General features: G+C 47.7%; 1 protein-coding gene across 40 annotated transcripts in view; it reads right to left on the bottom strand.

The window, feature by feature from the left end:
• The window catches only part of LOC133466730 (HMG box transcription factor BBX), a 208,161-nt gene that overhangs the window by 32,018 nt on the left and 149,191 nt on the right, over nt 1–26,952 (bottom strand). Inside the window, exon 16 of one of the 40 annotated variants that reach the window (XR_009785021.1) lies at nt 11,245–11,896. The exons of the other annotated variants lie outside the window; for them this stretch is intronic. The gene's annotated coding sequence lies outside the window, so the exon portion shown is untranslated. The remainder of the gene's footprint in view (nt 1–11,244; nt 11,897–26,952) is intronic. 40 annotated transcript variants of the gene reach the window in all.

Here is a 26,952-nt window from a genome sequence, read left to right as displayed (position 1 = left end):
CTCACGCTAAATCCCCTAATAGATCGCTCAAATCTCCAAAATAGTAATAAGCCACAATCCTCCAATATACTAGTGCAGTATATGGATCACTTTGGTCTCGTTGATATATGGCGGCTGAAAAAACATACAAAAAGAGAATACACGTTTTTCTCGTCAGTTGACCGCTCTTTCTCAAGAATAGATTTCTTTCTTTCAAACAATTCGGCAGCTCAAAGAATTACTCCCAAAATACATCCAATCATCATTAGCGATCACGTACCAATTTCTCTCAATCTAAAAATTTAATCAAATTTGGGGCCCCCACCAACATGGCGCTTCAACACGTCCGGATTGAAGGTCCCAGATTTTGATTCTTTTGTGAGGAAGGAATGGGATGAGTTTCTGAAATTCAACAACTCCCCAATCATATCCCCATCTCTGTTGTGGGAAACTGGGAAAGCTGTTTTGAGAGGTCGAATCATATCATATTCTTCATATAAGAAAAAATAAGAAAAAAAATTGGAAAATGGAATTGAGGGAAAAACACCTCACAGAAGAATCTGCAATTAATCCGATAGCTACGCTTAGAAACAAACTTCAAAAGGCAAAACATCAATTAGATGTTATCTTATCAAAAAGAACAGATTTGCTACAACAACAGTTAAGATACACTAACTTTGAGTACAATAATAAATCGGAAAAAGTCCTTGCGAACCAACTTCAGCGCAATATAAAAAAGTCATTAATTACAGCCATTCAAGATTCAAACAGTAACTGTACACAGTCACCGCATTTTCATAGCAGCTTCGACGCATCTTCGAACAACCCAGATCAAAAATAAATTGTAACTTTTATTAAGGATCTAAACATCCCTCAATTAAATACACAAATTAAAGACAGCCTTGATGTTCCTTTAACCATCACAGAATTACATAACGCATTAAAAAAAATATACAACTTAGACGGTGCCTGGCCCGGACGGAATCCCTGTTGAATTCATCAGAATCAGAATCATCTTTATTTGCCAAGTATGTCCAAACACACAAGGAATTTGTCTCCGGTAGTTGGAGCCGCTCTAGTACAACAGACAGTCTATTTACAGAACACTTTGGAGACAAAGACATTGACAAAAAACAATTGTGCAAAAAGATGCAGAGTCCTCTAGCACTTAGAGCAGTTCGAATGACTAATATTGCAATAGACCGGTGCAATGACCATTGTGCAAGGGGCGCTGAGACTTCAAGGAGTGTATGCGGTTTAAAGTGACGAGTAGTGCAATAATCTGGGACAATGTTGGTTGTGCAAATGTTACAGATACTCCTCAAACAGTGTGCAATGGAGCAGATGCTACTCTGGCAAGAGTGGCCAGTATATGCAAATAGTGCAGCATGGCGAGACAACTACAGTGAGTGCACGAGTAATACATAATTGGCCCCACAGAAATGTGACAACGAAGTCAAAAAATTGCCAGCATGTTGTAATGGAATTGTAGGTCAGGTGTTTAAGAAGTTGATCGCAAGAGGGAAGAAGCTGTTTGAATGTCTACTAGTTCTAGTTTGCATTGATCGGTAGCGCCTACCTGAGGGAAGGAGCTGGAAGAGCTGGTGACCGTGGTGGGGAGGGTCCGAGAGGATTTTGCACGCCCTTGTCTTAGTTCTGGCAGCGTGCAAGTCCTCAATGGTGGGTAGGGGGGTACCGACAATCTTTTCAGCAGTTTTGATTGTCCGTTGCAGTCGGAGTTTGTCCTTTTTTGTAGCAGCACCGAACCAGACTGTGATGGAAGAACACAGGACTGATTCGATGACCGCTGTGTAGAACTGTCTCAGCAGCGCCGGTGGCAGGCCGTGCTTTCTCAGAAGCCGCAGGAAGTACATCCTCTGCTGGGCCTTTTTGAGGACGGAGTTGATGTTAGTCGCCCACTTCAGGTCCTGAGAGATTGTAATTCCCAGGAACTTGAAGGTCTCGACGGTTGACACAAGGCGGCTGGACAACGTGAGGGGCAGCTGTGGCGAAGGATGCCTCCTGAAGTCCACGATCATCTCTACAGTCTTGAGCGTGTTCAGCTCCAGGTTGTGTCGGCCACACCACAGCTCCAGCCGCTCCAATTCCTGTCGATATGCAGACTCGTCACCGTCCTTGATGAGGCCGATGACAGTGGTGTCATCTGCAAACTTCAGGAGTTTGACAGTCGGGTTCGCTGAGGTGCAGTCGTTCGTGTAGCGAGAGAAGAGCAGCGGAGAGAGGACACAACCTTGGGGCGCCCCAGTGCTGATGCTGCGTGTGGATGAGATGGTCTCCCCCAGCCTCACCTGCTGTGTCCTGCCCGTCAGAAAGCTGTAAATCCACTGGCAGATGGCAGGTGAGACGCTGAGCTGGAGAAGCTTGGATGAAAGGAGTTCAGGGATGATAGTGTTGAACGCTGAGCTGAAGTCCACGAACAGGATCCTCGCGTAGGTCCCTGCACTGTCGAGGTGTTCTAGGATGAAGTGCAGTCCCATGTTGACTGCATCATCCGCAGACATGTTCGCTTGGTAGGCAAACTGCAGGGGGTCCAGCAGGGGACCTGTGACACTCTTGAGGTGGTCCAGCACGAGACGTTCAAAGGACTTCATGACCACAGATGTCAAAGCGACAGGCCTGTAGTCATTCAGACCCGAGATTGCAGGTTTCTTGGGGACTGGAATGATGGTGGAGCGTTTCAAACAGGATCGAACTTCGCACAGTTCCAGAGATCTATTGAAGATCTGAGTGAAGATTGGAGCGAGCTGGTCCGCGCAGACTTTGAGGCAGGATGGGGACACATGGTCCGGGCCTGCCGCTTTGTTAATCTTTTGTTGGTTGAAGATGCGTCTCACATCCTGTTCATGAATGGTTAACGCAGAAGTCAGAGGTGTGATTGTGGTCGCGGGTGCGGCCGGGTGGGTGTGTGGTGTGAAACTGTCCTTTTCAAATCTGCAGTAGAAGGTATTCAAGTCGTTGGCTAGTGTGCTATTGTTCTCAGCTTGGGGGGATCGTCGCTTGTAATTAGTCAGCGATTGGAATGCATGCCTGACTGATTTAGAGTCGTTTGCGCTAAACTGTTTTTCCAACTTGGCTGCATAGTTTCTTTTTGCAATGTTAATTTCTTTAGTAAGCTGGTTTCTAGCTCGATTATACAGGGCCCTGTCCCCGCTCTGATATGCGTCCTCCTTAGCTTGGCGAAGCTGCTTAAGTTTAGCAGTGAACCTTGGCTTGTTGTTGTTGAATGTGCGAAAAGATTTTGTTGGTACACAAACCTCTTCACAGAAACTGATATAGGATGTGACAGTGTCCGTATATTCATCAAGGCTGATAGCTGAATTTTCAAAGACACTCCAGTCTGTGCAGTCTAAACAGCTTTGAAGATCCATCTTGGCTTCATTTGTCCACTTTTTCACTGTTTTGGTCTAAAGTATTATTTTCCCTGATAGGACAGTCGATGTGCTCCTTGTATTTAGGGAGTTCGTGGTTGAGTTTAGCTTTGTTAAAGTCCCCGAGAATAATGACGGGTGAGTCCGGGTGTTTTTTTTTCAATTTTGTTGACTTGTTCGGCGAGCGTTAGCAGTGCGCCGTTCGTGTTAGCTTGAGGCGGTATGTAGACTCCAGCCAGTATGTACGATGGGAACTCACGTGGCGAGTAGAATGGTTTACAGTTTAAAAATAGCGACTCCAAATGCGGGCTGCAGTGTGTGCTGAGCTCCGTGATGTCCGTACACCATTTTTCGTTGATATAGAGGCATATCCCGCCGCCCTTTGTTTTCCCCGATGATTCCATGTCGCGGTCCGCTCGATGAATGTGAAAGCCGGGAAGCATAACGGCGCCATCGGTTACAGCGTCGCAAAGCCAGGTCTCCGTGAAGCACATGGCCGCGGAACGTCCGAAGTCTTTACTGGTCTTTAACAGAAGATGAAGCTCGTCCATTTTGTTGGGTAGGGAGCGTACATTCGCGAGGTGGGTCGACGGGAACGCTAATCTGTGTCCTCTCTTGCGGAGTTTCACCTGAATGCCGGCCCGTTTCCCTCTGTGGCGCCGCTTCCGTCTCCATGCGGCGAAAACCGCGGACGCCGCTCCGGTAAGTAACTCGGGGAAAAAACTGAGCGGATTTGCGAACGTTGGTGACAGAAAGTCCAGAGTAGCCTCCTTGATGGTTAGCAAGTCTCCCCTTGTGTATGTGAGTCGTGTAAAGTCTCCAAAGACGGACGAAAAACACAAAAACAAAAACAATACTAGAGAGCGCTTTACCGAGGCGACCACACTGGTAGGCGCCATCTTGTAAACATATTTGGCCAATACTAGCGCCTCTATTTTTCAGAACAGTCAATGAGATAAACGATAAAGGTGGAATTCGTAGCCATATGAATCTAGACTCTTGATTTCTTTGCCTGAGTAGGGTGCCATTTGACAATAGCAAGAATATTTTCACAAGTGTGAAAGTAAACAATAGAATTCTGTATTCTTTGTTGTTGTATTATTATTATTCTATTTTTTTATTTTTATTTTCACACATTTTAGATCGGTTTGCATGATGAAAAGACACATGCATGCTGTGGGGATCTTCTCCTCTTGTCCCTGTGTTTGCTGTTCCCGAGTCTGTGTCTTTTTTCACTCCTTCCTGATCTCGGGGGTGGGGGGAAACGACTGGGGCAACCTCCTGGGGAGTATTGGTGGTGTGTTCACCCATGTTCCGTGGGCGCTGGGGCGGTGCCGGCTGGCACGCGCCTCGGTCCCCCGCTCTGGCTGCTGATGGGGGCGGTGTCGTTCCTCGGCCATGCTTTTCCTTGCCTGGTTGGTAGGGGGGGGGGGGGGGGGGTCCACCTCCCACACTGAGATGTGGGTAGTGTGTGCTGGCGGGAATGTGTGTGTGTGTGGGGGGGGGGGGGGGGGGGGGGGTTGCTGCGGGTCTGGGGGGGAGGTGGCCCTCTTTGTCGGTGGTTGTCCAGTCTAATGGGCCCGACCTGCAGGAGCAATGCCTCTTAATCACTCACTTAGCACACACTCATATCACCCACTGTATATATTTTTCTCGCTAATCACATCTGGGCACATACATGTATCAAAGGGTTCCTGGGGGACTGGCATTGGTTTGGGAGGGTGTGGGTGTCGGATCGGGTTTCAGCACGTCTGCGCCCTGACCCTCCGCCCTGCCTGCCCCCCTGGATTTTAAATGCATCACACACACGCCCCACGTTTTAATGCACCACATACACCCATCTGTGGGGGGTGGTGGGTTGTGGGTGGGGGCAGGGGGGGGGGGGGTGGCTGATAGGCAGTAGTGCCTGACAGCCCTGCCCCCACCGCCTCGGCTCACTGACCTCTCCAGATTTTAATGCACCACACCACTGATACACGGGGAAGGGCCAATGACTGCTGTCAGGGATCTGGCATTCATAGTGATGGGGAGGGGGGGGGGGTCTCACTTAGTTGCATGGCAGTGCTCCTGAGGCCGCCCCCCCAATCCCCCGGGCTGGATGACTGCTTGTTGTTGGGGCTGACCTCTCATGGCCTGCGGCTCCTCCTTGGGTTCCCCCCCCCCCCCTTATCGTTCCCTTGACGGGTGCCCCTATCCGCCCTCCTTTCCAACAAACAAGGGGCTGGGCGGGGACTAGCTGAATCGCGGGCCCTGCGGGTTGGGGGGGGCCGTCTCCTCTCCTGGGGGTGGTGGGGTGGCGGGGCGTGTGGGGCGGTGGGGGGATTGGCTGGGGTGGTGGCATTGGGTCCCTGCGGCCCCCACTGGGTGGCCAGTTGTCGGGGCGCCTCGGTGGGGCCGGCGGACCGCCCTGGGTCCCTCGGTGTGGGACGTGTCCCATCCACCGGGCTTCTCTCGGGTGGACCCCTGGCCCCTCGATTGATTGGGTGGGGTTCTCAGCCGCCACGGTGCGGCCACAGCCATTACAGGACACTTCTGTCAATCTTTGTGCATGTAAAACGGTGTCAATTCACTTCCATGTATCCGCAGGCACACACCCCTTGGACTCTTTCACTGGGTGTGGGGTCACGCACATACTGCGACAAATAACTCATGAATATGCAAATCACTTGTGTATCCCCTCACTAATACTCTCGTCCTGTAGACTTTTAGAATTTACATAATTAATTTCACCACACTTCAGTTGTACAGCCGGGTTCACGACCCTTGTCCTGCATGCTTCTTCTCCTGCCCTTGTCCTGTTCTATCTTGTCCTGTCCTTCCCTCACAGGGTGTAGCACTACAGCCCCATGCGACACTCATATTTCATGTTTCATTGTTGTTGATAATGTAATGATTTACATCCCCAATTCCAATGAAGTTGGGACGTTGTGTTAAACATAAATAAAAACAGAATACAATGATTTGCAAATCATGTTCAACCTATATGGGAACTGAGGACACTTAATTGTTGAAGCTTTGTAGGTGGAATTCTTTCCCATTCTTGCTTGATGTACAACTTCAGCTGTTCAACATTCTCCGTTGTTGTATTTTACGCTTCATAATGCGCCACACATTTTCAATGGGAGACAGGTCTGGACTTCAGGCAGGCCAGTCTAGTACCCGCAGTCTTTTACTACGAAGCCACTCTGTTGTAACATGTGCAGAATGTGGTTTGGCATTGTCTTGCTGAAATAAGCAGGGGCGTCCATGAAAAAGACGTTGCTTGGATGGCAGCATATGTTTCTCCAAAACCTGTATGTACCTTTCAGATTTAATGTTGCCTTCACAGATGTGTAAGTTACCCATGCCATTTACACTAACCCATACCATCACAGATGCTGGCTTTTGAACTTTGTGTCCATAACAGTCCAGATGGTTCTTTTCCTCTTTGGTCCAGAGGACACGACGTCCACAATTTCCAAAAACAATTTGAAATGTGGACTCATTGGACCACAGAACACTTTTCCACTTTGCATCAGTCCATCTTAGATGAGCTCGAGCCCAGAGAAGCCAGCGGCCTTTCTGGGTGTTGTTGATAAATGGCTTTTGCTTTGCATCGTAGAGTTTCAAGTTGCACTTGCGGATTTAGCGCCGAACTGTATTTACTGACATTGCTTTTCTGAAGTGTTCCTGAGCCCATGTGGTGATATCCTTTACACATTGATGTCGGTTTTTGATGCAGGGGGTTTACTGAGGGATCGAAGGTCACGGGCATTCAATGTTGGTTTTCGGGCTTGCCGCTTACATGCAGTGATTTCTCCAGATTCTCTGAACCTTTTGATGATATTATGGACCGTAGATGATGAAATTCCTAAATTCCTTGCAATTGTACGTTCAGGAACATTGTCCTTGAACTGTTCGACTATTTTCTCACACACTTGTTCACAAACAGGTGAACCTCGCCCCATCTTTGCTTGTGAATGACTGAGCAATTCAGGGAAGCTCCTTTTATACCCAATCATGGCACCCATCTGTTCCCAATTAGCCTGTTCGCCTGTGGCATTTTCCAAACAGGTGTTTGATGAGCATTCCTCAACTTTTTTGCCACCTGTCCCAGCTTTTTTGGAACGTGTTGCAGCCATAAAATTCTCAGTTAATTATTATTTTTTAAAAACAATCAAGTTTATCAGTTTGAACATTAAATATCTTGCCTTTGTAGTGTATTCAATGAAATACAGGTTGAACATGATTTGCAAATCATTGTATTCTGTTTTTATTTGTTTAATACAACGTCCCAACTTTATTGGAATTGGGGTTGTAGTTCTCTCATCCTGTTTACAATTTGTGCTTTGTCCTTTGTCTTTGTTTCTCTCTCCCTTCTAGAAACTTTGTTCTGTTCGACTGATCAAGTCTGATTCTCAATATACCTCAATTTTAATACTAAGACACCACAGCGGAAGCTTAAGAACTCCACTGTAACACCGTAAAACTGGTCAGGCATAAAAGGGATACAGATGTTCCATTCTGCTTGACCTAACAGCCGAACAGGACAAAAAAAATAAATAAATTAAAAAAAAAAGGTCGTAGATCAGTTTCTGTTGAGTTTAGGGTATAGGTTGCACTTACAATTTTGTAGGTGGTAGGTAATACACGTACCTGCCAAGTTAGGTAGGTGTTGGTGTGACGTACCATGAATAGGCATCAGCAACCTTGCGAGAAAGCTTGAACCTTACAATTACGAAGTTGCAGGTCACCTCCTGTTGGGTTTAGGGTATGTTTGTCTTTGAAGTTTGTGAACGTCTGGGGTCAATACAGGCGTGAGCTGATTTTTATAGCTCTCGGTGAAACGTACAACGAATGAGACTTTGATGAAGTTTAGGGATTTTCGGTTTTGTGGCGAAATGTGGAATGAAAAGTTTGAAGGCCCGTCCCCGTCATATAGTTCGTTGGATTAAAACTTTTATGAGCTGTAGGTCATACGGATCACCGAGTTGTCCTTTGATGTACTTTCGGCATCGATCTAGGGGGCGCTGTCGAGCCATTTTTTGGAAATTGCGCCCGAAAATGTGAAATTATCAAATGTGGTGCAAATTTCGGGAGTTTTCATGCATGTTTAGTGCCTCAAAAATTACCTTATTTGGAATGACTAAAATAACCTGCTCGGGCCCTAACTAGAGCTGCAAGCAACTATAATCGGGCCCTTGCACCACAGCCCTGTTGGGGTACTGGCAGTTAGAGGTCCTGGCCGGTTGGGGTATTGGCACGATGCAATAAAGGCCACAAATTGCGCCCCGAGCGATAGGTTTGACACCACGCTGTAGGACAAGTGCAAAGGTATGGCCCATATTGAATAAATGTGGGGCACAGAAAAATGGAGAATGGCCTGCAAAGAGCCCGCAGGCCATAGGTTTGACACAACTGCTGCAAGACAAGTGCAAAAGTATGACCCATGCAAATGTTGGAAAAAGGTTGAACACCACTGCAGTCTGAAGCGCAAACCCGTGTAAAAGGTTATTCATCTTCCGTTCCGCTTATCCTCACTAGGGTCGCGGGCGTGTTGGAGCCTATCCCAGCTATCTGCGGGTGAGAGGCGGGGTACACCCTGAACTGGTCGCCAGCCAATCGCAGGGCACTTATAAACAAACAACCATTTGCACTCACATTCACACCTACAGGCAATTTAGAGTCTTCAATTAACCTACCCTGCATGTCTTTGGGATGTGGGAGGAAACCGGAGTACCCGGAGAAAACTGTAAAAGGTTTTATTGAGAAAATGTGGCCCACACAAAATTGGGGGATGGTCCCCAAAAAGCCCGCAGGCCATAGGTAGGACACCACTGCTGTTGGACAATTGCAAAGCCTTCTCAAATGTTACACTGAGAAAATGCGGGCCACACAAAAATGGGGGATGACCGGCAAATGGCCCCCAGGCCATAGGTAGGACACCACTGCTGTTGGACAAGTGCAAAGCCTCCTAAATGGTTATATTGAGTAAATGGGGGTGTTGAAAAAAAGGTAATGAACTCTTAGGCCTACTACATACACTACTGTATGTATTGTTGGTAATTATGGTGGGACTTTTAAGTACTGTGAATGTTACATTTAAAAGGCTGTAGATCATTTTCTGTTGAGTTTAGGACAGGGGTAGTATTTACAATTTTGTTTGTGTCGGGGGAATTTTCGTAGGCGTAGGTGCAACATAGCGCAAATAGGTCTTTGATGAACTGTCACCATGTTCTGTTTTGTTGTGATCTCAGAAAAGTTACATTTGAAAAGCCGCTACCGTCATATAGTATGTTGGAAAAAAAGCTTTTGATAACTTTTAATGTACCACGTGTTGAGATGGTACTGACCAAGTTCTAAGTCAATCGGATGAAATCTGTAGGACAAGTTCGCAAAAGTGTGAAAACCTGTAGACTTTAAAAGGTGGTAGGTCAGTTTCTGTTGATTTTAGAACATGGGTTGTAATTACAATTTTGTAGGTGTCGGGGTGATACACATTCCTGCCAAGTTTGGTAGGTGTGACGTAGCACGAATAGCTCTTTACTGTAAGTATGGCATCTGCAAGTATGCGAAAAAGCTCGAATTGTACAATTAGGAGGTCACAGCTCACTTCCTCTTGGGTTTATGATATGCATGTTTCTGAAGTTTTTGTATGTCTGGGGTCGATCCAGGTGTGAGCCGATTTTTGTAGCTCTCGGTGAAACATACCGCAAATGAGTCTTTGATAAAGTTTAGGCATTTTCGGTTTCGTGCGGAAATGTGGAATGAAAAGTTTCAAGCCCCACCCCCGTTATAAAATTTGTTGGATTAAAAAGCTTTTGATGAAATTAAAATTTTGCACTGTTATCCTTCAAAAAGTCATAGGTCACTTCCTGTTGGAGTTACAATTTTGCGTGCACTGACTTTTTTGTGCATCTGGGTTTCCTCTATATGCGTACCAATTTTCAAATTTCGGGAGTTTTTGTGCACATTTAGTGCTTTGTTTGTGATGACTAAAAGAATAACTAGAGCTGCGAGCAGCTATAATCGGGCCCTCGCACCCAGGCCACGTTGGGGTATTGGCAGTTTGGGGTCCTGGCAGGTTGGGGTATTGGCACGATGAAGTAAGGGCTGCAAATTGCCCCCGGGCTGTCATGGCCCTGTGTTTCAAGTTGTTTTTCTTTGTGTTGCAGTGTCTGGGTGGGCGTGGACATCGGTGACGCACCTGTCATGCATTGTAATCAGCAGCCTTTTTAGGGGACACCGTGACAGTGTGTGGGCGTCGGAATATTCCCTCGTTTTTGCCCCGTGTTTTGCCGCCGTTCTGACCGCTGTCCAAATTTAGGCTCAATACGATTATACCGGTCCGTTTGTCGTGTCTCCCTGCGTTATCTGTTTTTGATTCTCTCTGGTTGTGAGTTCCTTTAGTTTCGTATGTCTCGCCATCACATGCTCTGCCATTTAATTAAAATTGTTCGGACCTCTGACCTGGAGTCTATTTTTGGGATCTGCCCTTACGGCTTTGCCGATCGTGACAGAATATGTCGACCAGAAATGGATCCCACAAACTCCGACTCTTTTCGCCACGCGTTGGCAAGTCAGGGACATTTCGTAGGTAGACACGAGACATCGTTACACGAGCTCAGGGAGGCAATTACGGCGTTAACGACCCATTTTAGTACACTGAGTTCTCGGGTTGATCAGGTGTGTGCACTTGACACAGAGCACCCGCCACCAACACGGTGGCCGCGGTGCCACCCGCCAGGGAAGCTTGTCTCCCAAATCCACCTCGTTATGCTGGGGAGCTCGGCGGCTGCGGTCAATTTATTTATCAATGTACCCTAGTATTTGACCAACAACAGGTCACGTATGCCCAGGATAAGACGAAGGTGGCTTTTATAATGAGTCTACTTACGGGTCAGGCGGCATCGTGGGCGATGGCGGTCAGCAGCGCCAACCCAGCATTACGTTCCTCCGTCCCGGCATTCGAATCTGAACTGAGGAGAGTTTTTGATCACCCCGTCAAGGGCAAGGAAGCCGGTAGTCGGTTGTTGGACCATTCCCAGGGGGACTTGTCAGTAGCCGAATACTCCATTTCGTTCCGCATCCTGGCAGCAGAGAGTGGATTCGACGATGTTGCGTTGAGCGGCATTTTTCGTCGGGGACTCTGTCCTGGCGCCAAAGATGAGTTGGCGGAGTTTGGAGGAGTTAATCGGACTAGCCATTAGACTGGACAATCGACTGAGGGAACGGCAGCGTGAGCGGGCGGATGAACGGCGCATTTTTATTTTGAGTCCGCTTCCCCGGGACATTCTTCGTCCGCCATGGAAGACGCCGCCTGTGTTCCCCCATCCACCTCGTCGTCGACGAGGGAGCCGGCCCTGGCCGTGGAGGAGCCGATGCAACTCGGCGGGGGGCGACTGGCGGAGACGCATGAGAGCGGGGGCGTGTCTGTACTGCGGCCGACCAGGACACAAGGTATCCCCCTGCATGGCGAGACCTTCACGGGGAAGTGACGCTACGTGTTCCAAGCAGAGCGGCCAGGCGGTGGTGACAGCACCTTCTGCCTGCGGAAAGAACGTCTCATCGTGTGAGTATTTTGATGAAGACTTGGTACCCGGTGAATTGAGAACTGGATCGAACAAGAGACTACAATTGCCGGGCGAAGTATCGGGATTTGGCGGCAGTGTGAAGGTTTCCGCGTTAATTGACTCCGGAGCTGATGAGTGTTTTTTGGACTCCTGTGTGATAGAGACTCTAAATTGTCCACTGTACAGACTTAGCAAACCGAGAAAAGTTCTTGATTTGGATGGGCGTCTCCTGGCGGTTACAACACACATTACGGCTCCACTGTGTTTAAAGCTCTCGGGTAACCACATCGAATCGCGGCGATTTTTGTAATGCCCTGTCAATCTGCTCCAGTTGTGCTGGGATTAACGTGGTTAAAACTTCATAATCCAGATATTAATTGGGATCAACTACAGATTGTGAATTGGAGCCTATTTTGTCATTCTCATTGTCTGCAGTCTGCCATGTTGACTACCACCCCCCGTGTTCAAGACGAGCACATCGATTTGGCTAAAGTACCGGCTGAGTACCATGATTTGCAACTAGTGTTCAGTAAGGATCGCGCCCAGTCTTTGCCTCCGCATCGTCCATACGACTGTTCCGTAGAGTTGATTCCCGAGGCTCCACTACCATGTGCGAGGCTGTATCAGATTTCCAAGCCTGAGCAAGAGGCATTAAAGAATTATATTTCCACTTCGCTAGCTGCTGGGTTGATTCGTCCCTCATCGTCACCAGTGGGTGGCGGATTTTTTTTTATCGACCCTGTGTCGATTTCCGGGGTCTTAACGACATCACGATAAAAAATAAGTATCCTCTCCCGCTGTTGGACTCTGCGTTTGCCCCTTTACAGTCTGCAAAGGTGTTCACAAAATTAGATCTGCGAAATGCCTATCACCTGGTGCGGATGAAGGAGGGAGATGAGTGGAAGACTGCGTTCAATACTCCATTAGGTCATTTTGAGTACTTAGTCATGCCTTTTGGACTCACGAATGCACCCGCTGTGTTTCAGTGTCTTATTAATGATGTGCTCCGGGACATGATAAATGTATTCTGTTTTGTGTACTTGGACGACATCTTAATCTTTTCCCGTGATCTACGTGAACATCGCCAACATGTCCGCATGGTGTTGCAGCGCTTGATGGAAAACCGTCTTTACGTCAAGGCTGAGAAGTGTGAGTTCCATGCGGAGTCGGTACAGTTTTTGGGGTTCATTGTGGAGAAGGAGCAGCTACGGGCTGATCCAGCCAAGATCCAGGCTGTGGTTGATTGGCCAACTCCAACGTCTAGGAAGCATAGGTTTTTGGGTTTTGCTAATTTTGATAGGCGATTACAGCTTTAAAGTGGGACCTCTGACTAGACTTACTTCCAATAAGATACCATTTGTATGGACCCCTAAGGCAGAAGTGACTTTTGATCATATTAAACAATTGTTTGTGAAGGCTCCTGTGTTACATCATCCTAATCCTGACCTTCCTTTTGTTGTCGAGGTGGACGCATCTGATTCAGGTGTGGGGGCGGTCCTGTCCCAGAGGTCCCCGGTCGACCAGAGGCTGCACCCCTGCGCCTTCTTCTCTAGGCGCATGAGCCCTGCAGAGGCCAATTACGATGTGGGAAATAGAGAGCTGCTGGCCATTGTCCTGGCACTGCAGGAGTGGAGGCATTGGCTGGAGGGTACGAAGGAACCTTTTCAAGTTTGCACCGACCACAAGAACCTGTCTTACCTCCGGACTGCTAAAAGACTCAACCCCCGTCAAGCACGTTGGGTCCTGTTCCTTACCCGTTTCGACTTCATCATCACTTACCGCCCTGGGTTGAAGAACGGCAAACCTGACGCCTTGTCTAGGCTGCATGGCCCGGCTGCTGTTCAGCCTGTTGTGGAGACCATTCTACCTGGGACCCGGGTGGTGGGAGCGCTTTAGTGGGAGGTTGAGAAGAAGGTGGAGGAGGCGGGGAGGGACGTCCAGGCCCCGGGAGGTGTTCCTGATGGCAAATTGTTTGTTCCGGTCGTTTTACATCCAGAGGTGTTGAAGTGAGGACACACTTCTAGAGTCGCTTGGCATCCTGGGGTCAGTCGGACACTTTTCCTCATTTCCCAACGGTTCTGGTGGCAGGGACTACGCAGGGACGTTAAAGAATATGTTTCGGCATGCTCAGTGTGTGCCCGTAGCAAGATGTCCCATCGTCCTCCAGCTGGTCTTCTTCGTCCAGTGCCCATTCCTTCCCGAGCCTTGTCCCACGTCGCCTTGGACTTCATCACGGGCCTTCCGCTGTCTGGAGGGAACTCAGTCATCCTGAGTGTTGTCGACAGATTTTCCAAGATGGCCCATTTCGTTGCTCTGCCGAAGCTGCCGTCCTCCTTTGAGACTGCTAAGCTCCTTGTCGACCATGTCTTCCGAGTTCATGGTATTCCTGCTGATCTGGTGTCTGACAGGGGGCCGCAGTTCGTCTCTTGGGTCTGGAGGTTGTTCTGCAAAGCGCTGGGGGCGTCCTCCAGTCGTTCATCCGGTTACCACCCGCAGACCAACGGCCAGGCTGAGAGGGCGAATCAAGATGTGGAGGCTGCTCTTCGCTGTGTTTGCCATCAGCACCCCTCCTCGTGGTCTTCTCACCTGCCTTGGGTTGAATATGCGCATAACACCCTCGTTTGCTCTGCTACTGGACGGTCGCCATTCATGACTGCATACGGTTACCAGCCGCCGTTGTTCCCTTCTCAGGAGAGGGAGGTGGTCGTCCCGTCTGTACAGGTCCATCTCCGAAGGGCTCATCGGGTGTGGCGGGATGCAAGGGCGGCCTTGTCCCGTACTGAGGCTCGCAACAGGCAGTTAGCTGATCGTCATCGGATCTCAGCTCCTCCCTACCGTCCTGGTGAGAAGGTCTGGTTGTCCACACGAGATTTGCATTTGGCCGGGGGTTCTAAAAAACTGGGTCCTCGGTATATTGGTCCTTTCGAAATTGACTCTGTTGTTAACCCGGTGGCAGTTAAACTTCGGCTCCCTCCCACCATGAAAGTTCACCCGGTATTCCATGTCTCCTTGCTCAAACCGGTTTCCTCCAGCCCCCTGTGTCCTCCAGCGGTGCCTCCTCCTCCGCGGATGGTTGATGGTGAGCCAGTGTACACGGTGGGTGAACTATTGGATTCCAGAAGAAGGGGCAGGGGTGTGCAGTATTTGGTCGACTGGGAGGGTTACGGCCCTGAGGAGCGTTCCTGGGTTCCCCGCTCTTGGATCCTAGATCTGTCCCTTCTCCGGGCCTTCCACTCTCTCCACCCGCAGAAGCCGGGTGGTCCGCCAGGAGGCGTCCTTTGAGGGGGGGATACTGCAAATTGCCCCCGGGCTGTCATGGCCCTGTGTTTCAAGTTGTTTTTCTTTGTGTTGCAGTGTCTGGGTGGGCGTGGACATCGGTGACGCACCTGTCATGCATTGTAATCATCAGCCTTTTTAGGGGGCACCGTGACAGTGTGTGGGCGTCGGAATATTCACTCGTTTTTGCCCCGTGTTTGCCGCCGTTCTGACCGCTGTCCAAATTTAGGCTCAATACGATTATACCACACGGACCGTTTGTCGTGTCTCCCTGGGTTATCTGTTTTTGATTCTCTCTGGTTGTGAGTTCCTTTTGTTTCGTATGTCTCGCCATCACATGCTCTGCCATTTAATTAAAATTGTTCGGACCTCTGACCTGGAGTCTATTTTTTGGGATCTGCCCTTACAGCATTGCCGATCGTGACACGGGCAGTAGGTTCGACACCACGCTGTAGGACAAGTGCAAGGGTATGGCCCATATTGAGTAAATGTGGGCCACACAAAATGTTGACGCATCTGAGGACACGTTTGATGATCTCTGCTATTAGCTGGCTGCTGAAACCTTTCACTGACAATGGCAGGCTGGCCACCCAGCAGTTCGTGTGCAGTAACAAATCAAGCAGAGCCAGAAGAGTTGAGCATACATTCAGAAGACTAAAGGGTAGGTGGAGATGCCTGTTAAAACGCAATGACTGCCACCTTAGCAAAGTGAAGTCTATGGTCTTAACATGTTGTGTGTTGCATCATCTGTGTGAACTGAATGGGGAAGACTTCCCAGTTCAATGGGGAAAACTACAGAAGTCACACATCTTTCCAACCAAGTCATGTATGTTGAGTAAAACTTTTAAACTTTGAAAATACATCATTGCCCACAACCCTTTGAGATTTTCGGAAATATAGGCCACAGTCTTAGATGTTTAAAATATTATATTCAATCTAACGTCACACAGTGCCCGTAAATAAACACAGTAATACTGTTCAAAATGGAGAGTATTTCCTAAACAAGTGAGAGAGAAGTGAACCAACTAGCTCTGCGTAGCATGATGAGAGGCTGCAAAATGAAAATATCACACAGTTGTTGACGTTGTGGCTCGTTCTCCTCTTTTGGTCCCCAAAGTTCCTCCTCGTACTCTGCTGCCCTTCTTGCACACATTTCCATGAGGGGAAACAGAATGCACATTCATTCAAGAGCTGCTATCGACAACACCTCGATGACCTCAGTCCCAGAGATAGGAGAGCCTGCCTCAGAGATCCCAGACTCTGCTTCCTCATGGGAGGGCGTGTTGGTGGAATTTAGGTGGTCTTCGAAGTATTCTCCCCACCTACTCACAACGTCTTGAGTCGAGGTCACACTTCACACTTTGCGCCTAGAAATTCTGTCCATAAAAGTTATGAACAGAATCGGTGACAAAGGGCAGCCTTGACGGAGTCCAACCCTCATCGGAAACGAGTCCGACTTAGTGCCGGATATGCGGACCAAACTCTGACCCCGGTCGTACAGGGACCGAACAGCCCGTATCAGGCTAATTCGCATAGAAAATGAACTTTCCCAGGACTGTCAATACTTAACTATATTCATAATCTATAATGTGCCCGCGGAGGAAAAAGCAAAGCGTGTACCCAGCACACATTCAAATGAAGGGTGTCAGCGAGACTAACGCTCTTGCTTTTATTCTCGCCAGTCCGCTCTTTAGAAAACCACTTCTTAACTATTAATCTATCTTTTTATGGTTTAATAAATATGATAAACTACTAAATGTACAGTGTTCACCACAGTATCCACTCAGAGCTGTGCATGTCCAATTTACCATTTAGCTGTACAATGAATGGCAAGCTGACGTACACTCATCAATCACAGACCACAACTACTCGATTGAACGTTACATTGTCTTTGGTGGAGATAGTGACGGTAACTGAGGACGTGTTTATTTTACCTGATGACTCCAGTGAACATGGCGGCGAAAATGATACTAGCTCTTTATACTACAGCATGCGCTCTTTCTCAGTCGGTTTTGGCAAGCAGTCACCCAAAAATGACCAGCTCGACCTGCTTCACGCCCGTCATTTTCATTCTCATCTCCACTTTTTTTGCTCGTTAATTCTTCTCTCTCCTCATTGATCACACGCTGGCTCGAAATGAAAAGGCTAAACAGCGTTCATCACTGCCACGGCTGCTACTGTAGCTCATGCTAAAAACACCGGCGAAACTGGGCATATCCCCTTTTGACGTCACTACCCAGCAACGCATAAAACAACGGTGTCCAATGTTGAAATGTTTCGTAAAAATATATAAACTTAGAAATGATTTTCGAAAATTGTATCGTACTGTTATGTTTACATCAAAAGAGATCACATAAACCAAACATTTCATTACAATCAAGAGTTATTTTTAATGTTGCAATGTTACAAAAATTAGTACAGGGTATTCCAGTTTCCTCCCACGTTGCCAAAAAATTTACAGTATCTCATGAACCTGTGGGTGGTCGTATATGTTCTGTAAATGTCGCAATTAATCACAAGGCAGTGGTGTAGTTAGTTAGTTAGTTTCAAACCAAGCAGCCATTCGGCTCAGTTCTGGTAGGTCTGAAGACTTCAGAAAATTCTGGGAGTTCTTGTGTTAGTAACCGGATGTGCATGCAGACTGTTTTTGTCATTTCGATTTAAATCATTCTGATTTTTCCAACCTAAGACAATAATAAAGAAAAACTTAATTTCTACCAGTGAGCTGTAATTAGTCTTCATGTGAAGCAGCTCACTCTAAAAGTTACCATCAAATGGTAGCTGTAGAGTTAATTGTTTTAATGTTTCAATATTAACACCAAGTCCTTTATATATTTGTATTTTATGGATAAAACTGATTCTAAATTCAAAACAAATCTGGGGCCAACCAACTTCTTGGAGCACATCACCTTCGAATTTTTACTGTTCGACAAAATCTAACCTAAATTTACTTCTGTGCTGGAATATAACTAGGTCTGCTAGAATGCAATGAATGTTTTACAGTGCCATGAAATGGCATCTAAGAAAGAAGCTTGCAAGCAATTGAACACCTTCTACCAGTGACAATGCAAATACTGACCACTTTAGCTTGCTTCTCAACCAACAGCAGTCACCTCCTAGAAGTAATTTCTACAGTCAAAACCGTAATGCGTCAGCAAACTTCTTAATAATGTGCATTCACACACCTGTAGCAAATGACGACGAATGGAGAGAAAAGTAATTCACCCACAAGTGACATGACGACTTCTCACTCTGCGTCAAGCTCTCAGAGATACAGGAGCAGGAAAAACTCCCGGTGTCAACATTTTCAAAATAAAAGCACAGAGTTCAAAACAGATACAAATAGCTGCATTTATACCAATCATGAAGATAATCGTTGACGAAGGAGGGTGGACGTAGTGTCCCTGACAGGGTGGGGTGGGGGGTGGCCCGTCTCCTGCTCCGCAAAAAAGAAAAAAACAATTGATATATTTTTCAAACCAATCTATGCGGCCTGGTACCACATGGCCTGCCAGCCGGTTGGGGACTGTTAGAATAAATGTACATTAGTTATCCCATATTTAATGCAGCCCTATGGGGGGCACAAGTCAGTGCAAACTGTAAGCCGGTCCCAAGCCCCGATAAATGTAGAGGGTTGCGTCAGGAAGGGCATCCGGCTTATAACTTTGCCAAACAAATATGAGCGTTCATCCAAAGAATTCCATACCGGATCGATCGTGGCCCGGGTTAACAACGTCCGCCACCGGCGCCGTCAACCTGCGGGGCGCCGTTGGAAATTCAGCTACTGTGGGTCGAAGTCAAAGGAAGAAGAAGAGGTGGAAAGCGGGTTCTTCGGCAGAAAGAGAAGAAGAAAGCACAGAGCCTAGAACTTAATGTGGGGACTTTGAATGTTGGGACTATGACATGAAAATCTCGGGAGTTGGTTGACATGATAATTAAGGAGAAAGGTTGATATATTGTGTGTCCAGGAGACCAGGTGGAAAGGCAGTAAGGCTAGAAGTTTCGGGGCAGGGTTTTAATTATTTTTCCAATGCTGTAGACGGGCGGCACGGTGGACGACTGGTTAGAGCATCTGCCTCACAGTTCTGAGGACCGGGGTTCAATCCCCGGCCCCGCCTGTGTGGAGTTTGCATGTTTTCCCCGTGCCTGCGTGGGCTTTCTCCGGGCACTCCGGTTTCCTCCCACATCCCAAAAACATGCATGGTAGGTTAATTGATGTCTCTAAATTGCCCATAGGTGTGAATGTGAGTGCGAATGGTTGTTTGTTTATGTGTGCTCAGCGATTGGTTGGCAACCAGTTCAGGGTGTACCCTGCCTCCTGCCCGAAGATAGCTGGGATCGGCTCCAGCACGCCCGCGACCCTAGTGAGGAGAAGCGGCTTGGAAAATGGATGGATGAATGGTGTAGATGAGAAGAGAAATGGAGTTGGGGTTATTTTAAAAGAAGAGTTGGCTAAGAATGTCTTGGAGGTGAAAAGAGGATCAGATCGAGTGATGAGGCTGAAATTTGAAATTGAGGGTATTATGTGTAATGTGATTACTGGCTATGCCCCACAGGTAGGATGTGACCTAGAGGTGAAAGAGAAATTCTGGAAGGAGCTAGACGAAGTAGTTCTGAGCATCCCAGACAGAGAGAGAGTCGTAATTGGTGCAGATTGTAATGCACATGTTGGTGAAGGTAATAGGGGTGATGAAGAAGGGATGGGTAAGTACGGCATACAGGAAAGGAACTTGGAGGGACAGATGGTGGTAGACTTTGCAACAAGGATGCAAATGGCTGTAGTAAACACTTTTTTCCAGAAGAGGCAGGAACATAGGGTGACCTACAAGAGCGGAGGTAGAAGCACGCAGGTGGATTACATCTTGTGCAGACGATGTAATCTGAAGGAGGTTAACAACTTTAAGGTAGTGGTAGGGGAGAGTGTGGCGAGACAGCATAGTGTAAGATGGTGGTGTGTAAGATGACTCTGGTGGTGGGGAGGAAGATTAGGAAGACAAAGGCAGAGAAGAGAACCATGTGGTGGAAGCTGAGACAGGACGAGTGTTGTGCAGCTTTTTGGGAAGAGGTGAGACAGGCTCTCGGTGGACGGGAGGAGCTTCCAGAAGACTGGACCACTGCAGCCAAGGTGATCAGAGAGACAGGCAGGAGAGTACTTGGTGTATCTTCTGGCAGGAAAGGAGAGAAGGAGACTTGTTGGTGGAATCTCACAGTACAGGAAATCATACAAGGAAAAAGGTTAGCTAAGAAGAAGTGGGACACTGAGAGGACCGAGGAGAGGCAAAAGGAATACATTGAGATGCGACACAGGGCAAAGGTAGAGGTGGCAAAGGCCAAACAAGAGGCATATGATGACATGTATGGCAGGTTGGACACTAAAGAAGGAGAAAAGGATCTATACAGGCTGGCCAGACAGAGGGATAGAGATGGGAAGGATGTGCAGCAGGTTAGGGTGATCAGGGATAGAGATGGAAATATGTTGACTGGTGCCAGCAGTGTGCTAGCTAGATGGAAAGAATACTTCGAGGAGTTGATGAATGAGGAAAATGAGAGAGAAGGGAGAGTAGAAGAGGCAAGTGTGGTGGACCAGGAAGTGGCAATGATTGTTAAGGGGGAAGTTAGAAAGGCATTAAAGAGGATGAAAAATGGAAAGGCAGTTGGTCCTGATGACATTCCTGTGCAGGTATGGAAGCATCTCAGAGAGGTGGCTGTGGAGCTTTTGACCAGCTTGTTCAATAGAATTCTAGTGCGTGAGAAGATGCCTGAGGAATGGAGGAAAAGTGTACTGGTGCCCATTTTTAAGAACAAAGGTGATGTGCAGAGCTGTGGGAACTAGATAGGAATAAAGTTTATGAGCCACACAATGAAGTTATGGGAAAGAGTAGTGGAGGCTAGACTCAGGACAGAAGTGAGTATTTGCGAGCAAGAGTATGGTTTCATGCCTAGAAAGAGTACCACAGATGCATTATTTGCCTTGAGGATGTTGATGGAAAAGTACAGAGAAGGTCAGAAGGAGCTACATTGTGTCTTTATAGATCTAGAGAAAGCCTATGACAGAGTACCCAGAGAGGAACTGTGGTACTGCATGCGGAAGTCTGGAGTGGCAGAGAAGTATGTTAGAATAATACAGGACATGTACGAGGGCAGCAGAACAGCGGTGAGGTGTGCTGTAGGTGTGACAGACGAATTTAAGGTGGACGTGGGACTGCATCAGGGATCAGCCCTGAGCCCTTTCCTTTTTGCAGTGGTGATGGATAGGCTGACAGATGAGGTTAGACTGGAATCCCCGTGGACCATGATGTTTGCAGATGACAATGTGATCTGCAGTGAAGGCAGGGAGAAGCTGGAGGAACATTTAGAAAGATGAGGCATGCACTGGAAAGAAGAGGAATGGAGATTAGCCAAAGTAAAACAATATATGTGCATGAATGAGAGGGGTGGTGGGGGAAGAGTGAGGCTACAGGGAGAAGAGATAGCAAGGGTGGATGACTTTAAATACTTGGGGTCAACCGTCCAGAGCAATGGTGAGTGTGGTCAGGAAGTGAAGAAACGGGTCCAAACAGGTTGAAACGGGTGGAGGAATGTGTCAGGTGTGTTATGTGACAGAAGAGTCTCTGCTAGGATGAAGGGCAAAGTATATAAAACAGTGGTGAGGCCAGCCATGATTTACGGATCAGAGACAGTGGCACTGAAGAGACAACAGGAAGCAGAGTTGGAGGTGGCGGAAATGAAGATGTTGAGGTTCGCTTTCGGAGTGACCAGGTTGGATAAAATTAGAAATGAGCTCATCAGAGGGACAGCCAAGGTTCGATGTTTTGGAGACAAAGTTAGAGTGAGCAGACTTCAATGGTTTGGACACGTCCAGAGGAGAAATAGTGAATATATTGGTAGAAGGATGATGAAGATGGAGCTGCCAGGCAAGAGAGCTAGAGGAAGACCAAAGAGAAGGTTGATGGATGTCGTGAGGGAAGACATGATGGAAGTTGGTGTTTGAGAGGAGGATGCAGGAGATAGGCTTACATGGAAAAGGATGACGCGCTGTGGCGACCCCTAACGGGACAAGCCGAAAGGAAAAGAAGAAGTTATCCCATATTTACTCTTATAGTATTGGAAAGCATTTATTCAGCAATATAACCTTGTTTGTATCATGTAAATTGAAGTTGTCTGTGAAGATGGTTTACACGTTGCTGCTATGTGCTCCCCCAACTTTATAGCAGCAACAGCTGTGTAACTGGGAACCGTCCTAAGAAAATAAAAAGAGAGGGATCAGCAGAGTGTGCTCAGAGCGGTAGTAGATTGTAACTGCGAACAACTCTGACCGTTCTCCTCGCGAGTAAAAGAACCATCTCTTGTCTTCCTACCCTGTTTATTGTTTATTAAATGTTCTAGGTTGTTTGAACCTGACATTAACTTGGTCCTTCGAGCCAGATGCCAAAATACCTAAGGATTCCAGCGGGTGTGGTGGACTCCAGAAAGACCGTGGCCACGGCAAGCTCCCGAGAGTGAGCCTGAGATCCTTTTCCAGGACTGGACCTCGACCCACCAGCTGGGATCTGACGGTTGGCAGCATTCCGACGGAGGGAAGACAACAGTGGTGAGTTAAACTTCCTTAAAGGGGGGACGTGAATGAGTGGAGGTCATTGTGCATTAATGACTGACTGGTGGTCATTGCGCGTTAGAAAACCCTGTGAATACTCGTAAATGGCAGGTAAATCTGGGACGGCGGAGTCCGATAAATTCCGTAGAAAAAGGACGGCGGAGTCCTGTGTACATTTAAATTTCGTGAAAATCGCAGTAATAAAGCGCTTGTGTGATTGAGAAGAGAATGAATGGAGATAAAATTCCACTAGGTATTTATCTCATATAAAACAGTGGGATTGTAAACAGCAGACTGGTGTGCATGCAAAGGCAATAATTCTCCACCTGAAAAGGTTGAAGTGAGAATTACCACAACAGAAAATTTGAGTTGCTGTCCTACTGATAAAGAAACCAGTTTTTAGAACATCCGAGGTGTTTACAAACTGGACCAAATTCTCTAAAATGGGGAAAGGAAGTACTAAAATAAAACCAAGGGATACACTGCAGTGTAAAGATTGGAAGTTCATTAAAAAAAAAACAGGATCTTGATAAAATTCAATATTTAGACATGGATAACTGAACACGGCTTTAATGGTTAGTTAAATACACAAAAAATAGCCGCGTTGCAGGAATCAAACATAAAAATTAAATGTAAAATGTAAAAAAAATGTAGGAAAATGGTTTTGAGGAAACAGAATACTGGATGAGAATTTGAGAGGGAGACAGAGAACGAAAAGAGAATGTAGACACAATAAGAAAGGAAAAGGAATGTGAAAAGAAAGACAAAGATCACACCAAGATGGCGCCTACCAGTGTGGTTGCCTCGGAAACGCGCTCTCTAGTATTGTTTTTGTTTTTGTGTTTTTCGTCCGTCTTTGGAGACCTTACACGACTCACTTACACAAGGGGAGACCTGCTAACCATCAAGGAGGCTACTCCGGACTTTCTGTCACCAACTTTCGCAAATCAGCTCAGTTTTTTCCCAGAGTTACTCACCGGAGCGGTGTCCGTGGTTTTCGGCGCATGGGGACGGAAGCGGCGCCACAGAGGCAAACGGGCCGGCATTCAGGTAAAACTCCGCATGAGAGGACACAGATTGGCGTTCCCGTCGATCCACCTCGCGAATGTACGCTCCCTACCCAACAAAATGGACGAGCTTCATCTTCTGTTAAAGACCAGTAAAGACTTCGGACGTTCCGCGGCCATGTGCTTCACGGAGACCTGGCTTTGCGACGCTGTAACCGATGGCGCCGTTATGCTTCCCGGCTTTCACATTCATCGAGCGGACCGCGACATGGAATCATCGGGGAAAACAAAGGGTGGCGGGATATGCCTCTATATCAACGAAAAATGGTGTACGGACGTCACGGAGCTCAGCACACACTGCAGCCCGCATTTGGAGTCGCCATTTTTAAACTGTAAACCATTCTACTCGCCACGTGAGTTCCCATCGTACATACTGGCTGGAGTCTACATACCGCCTCAAGCTAACACGAACGCCGCACTGCTAACGCTCGCCGAACAAGTCAACGAAATTGAAAAAAAACACCCGGACTCACCCGTCATTATTCTCGGGGACTTTAACAAAGCTAAACTCAACCACGAACTCCCTAAATACAAGGAGCACATCGACTGTCCTATCAGGGAAAATAATACTTTAGACCACTGCTACACTACGGTAAAAAACGCATACCGTGCTATACCTCGTGCAGCCCTGGGCTCGTCTGATCACTGCTTAATTCACTTAATACCGACGTACAGGCAAGAACTTAAATGCGCGAAGCCTACAGTGAAAACAGTGAAAAAGTGGACCAATGAAGCAAAGATGGAACTTCAAAGCTGTTTAGACTGCACAGACTGGAGTGTCTTTGAAAATTCAGCTGGCAGCCTGGATGAATATACGGACACTGTGGTTCACTGCCAAACTTAAGCAGCTTCGCCAAGCTAAGGAGGACGCATATCAGAGCGGGGACAGGGCCCTGTATAATCGAGCTAGAAACCAGCTGACTAAAGATATTAACATTGCAAAGAGGATCTGTGCAGCAAAGTTGGAAAATAAGTTAAGCGCAAACGACTCTAAATCAGTCTGGCATGGATTCCAATCGCTGACTAATTACAAGCGACGATCCCCCCCAAGCTGAGAACAATAGCACACTAGCCAACGACTTGAATACCTTCTACTGCAGATTTGAAAAGGACAGTTTCACACCACACACCCACCCGGCCGCACCCGCGACCACAATCACACCTCTGACCTCTGCGTTAACCATCCATGAACAGGATGTGAGACGCATCTTCAAACAACAAAAGCGGCAGGCCCGGACCGTGTGTCCCTATCCTGCCTCAAAGTCTGCGCGGACCAGCTCGCTCCAGTCTTCACTCAGATCTTCAATAGATCTCTGGAAATGTGCGAAGTTCCATCCTGTTTCAAACGCTCCACCATCATTCCAGTCCCCAAGAAACCTGCAATCTCGGGTCTGAATGACTACAGGCCTGTCGCTTTGACATCTGTGGTCATGAAGTCCTTTGAACGTCTCGTATTGGACCACCTCAAGAGTGTCACAGGTCCCCTGCTGGACCCCCTCCAGTTTCCCTACCAAGCGAACAGATCTGCGGATGATGCAGTCAACATGGGACTGCACTTCATCCTAGAACACCTCGACAGTGCAGGGACCTACGCGAGGATCCTGTTCGTGGACTTCAGCTCAGCGTTCAACACCATCATCCCTGAACTCCTTTCATCCAAGCTTCTCCAGCTCAGCGTCTCACCTGCCATCTGCCAGTGGATTTACAGCTTTCTGACGGACAGGACACAGCAGGTCAGGCTGGGGGAGGCTACCTTATCCACACGCAGCATCAGCACTGGGGCGCCCAAAGGTTGTGTCCTCTCTCCGCTGCTCTTCTCTCTCTACACAAACGACTGCACCTCAGCGAACCCGACTGTCAAACTCCTGAAGTTTGCAGATGACACCACTGTCATCGGCCTCATCAAGGACGGTGACGAGTCTGCATAGCGACAGGAAGCGGAGCGGCTGGAGCTGTGGTGCGGCCGACACAACCTGGAGCTGAACACGCTCAAGACTGTAGAGATGATCTTGGACTTCAGGAGCCATCCTTCGCCACAGCTGCCCCTCACGTTGTCCAGCTGCCTTGTGTCAACCGTCGAGACCTTCAAGTTCCTGGGAATTACAATCTCTCAGGACCTGAAGTGGGCGACCAACATCAACTCCGTCCTCAAAAAGGCCCAGCAGAGGATGTACTTCCTGCGGCTTCTGAGAAAGCACGGCCTGCCACCGGAGCTGCTGAGACAGTTCTACACAGCGGTCATCGAATCAGTCCTGTGCTCTTCCATCACAGTCTGGTTTGGTGCTGCTACAAAAAAGGACAAACTCCGACTGCAACGGACAATCAAAACTGCTGAAAGGAATGTCGGTGCCCCCATACCCACCCTTGAGGACTTGCACGCTGCCAGAACTAAGACAAGGGCGTGCAAAATCCTCTCGGACCCTCCGCACCCCGGTCACCAGCTCTTCCAGCTCCTTCCCTCAGGTAGGCGCTACTGATCAATGCAAACTAGAACTAGTAGACATTCAAACAGCTTCTTCCCGCTTGCAATCAACTTCTTAAACAGCTAACCTATAATTCCATTACAACAAGATGGCAATTTTTTGACTTGAGTTCGTTGTCACATTTCTGTGGGGCCAATTATGTATTACTCGTGTACTCACTGTCGCCATGCTGCACTATTTGCATATACTGGCCACTCATGCCAGAGTAGCATCTGGTCCATTTGCACACTGATTGAGGAGTATCTGTAACATTTGCACAACCAACATTGTCCCAGATTATCGCACTACTCGTCACTTTAAACCGCATACACTCCTTGAAGTCTCAGCGCCCTTTGCACAATGGTCATTGCACCGGACTATTGCAATAGTAGTCATTCGAACTGCTCTAAGTGCTAGAAGACTCTGCATCTTTTTGCACAATTGTTTTTTGTCAATGTCTTTATGTCTCCAAAGTGTTCTGTAAATTGACTGTCTGTTGTACTAGAGCGGCTCCAACTACCGGAGACAAATTCCTTGTGTGTTTTGGACATACTTGGCAAATAAAGATGATTCTGATTCTGAATGTGTAGAGAAGAGAATAGAACAATTGTTCCATAGAAAGGAGGATGATGA

The sequence above is a fragment of the Phyllopteryx taeniolatus genome, chromosome 17, assembly GCF_024500385.1.
Source record: "Phyllopteryx taeniolatus isolate TA_2022b chromosome 17, UOR_Ptae_1.2, whole genome shotgun sequence".
Lineage (NCBI taxonomy): Eukaryota > Metazoa > Chordata > Actinopteri > Syngnathiformes > Syngnathidae > Phyllopteryx > Phyllopteryx taeniolatus.
The sequence above is the reverse complement of the archived record's forward strand: the minus strand, read 5'-3'. Positions and strand labels throughout refer to the sequence as shown.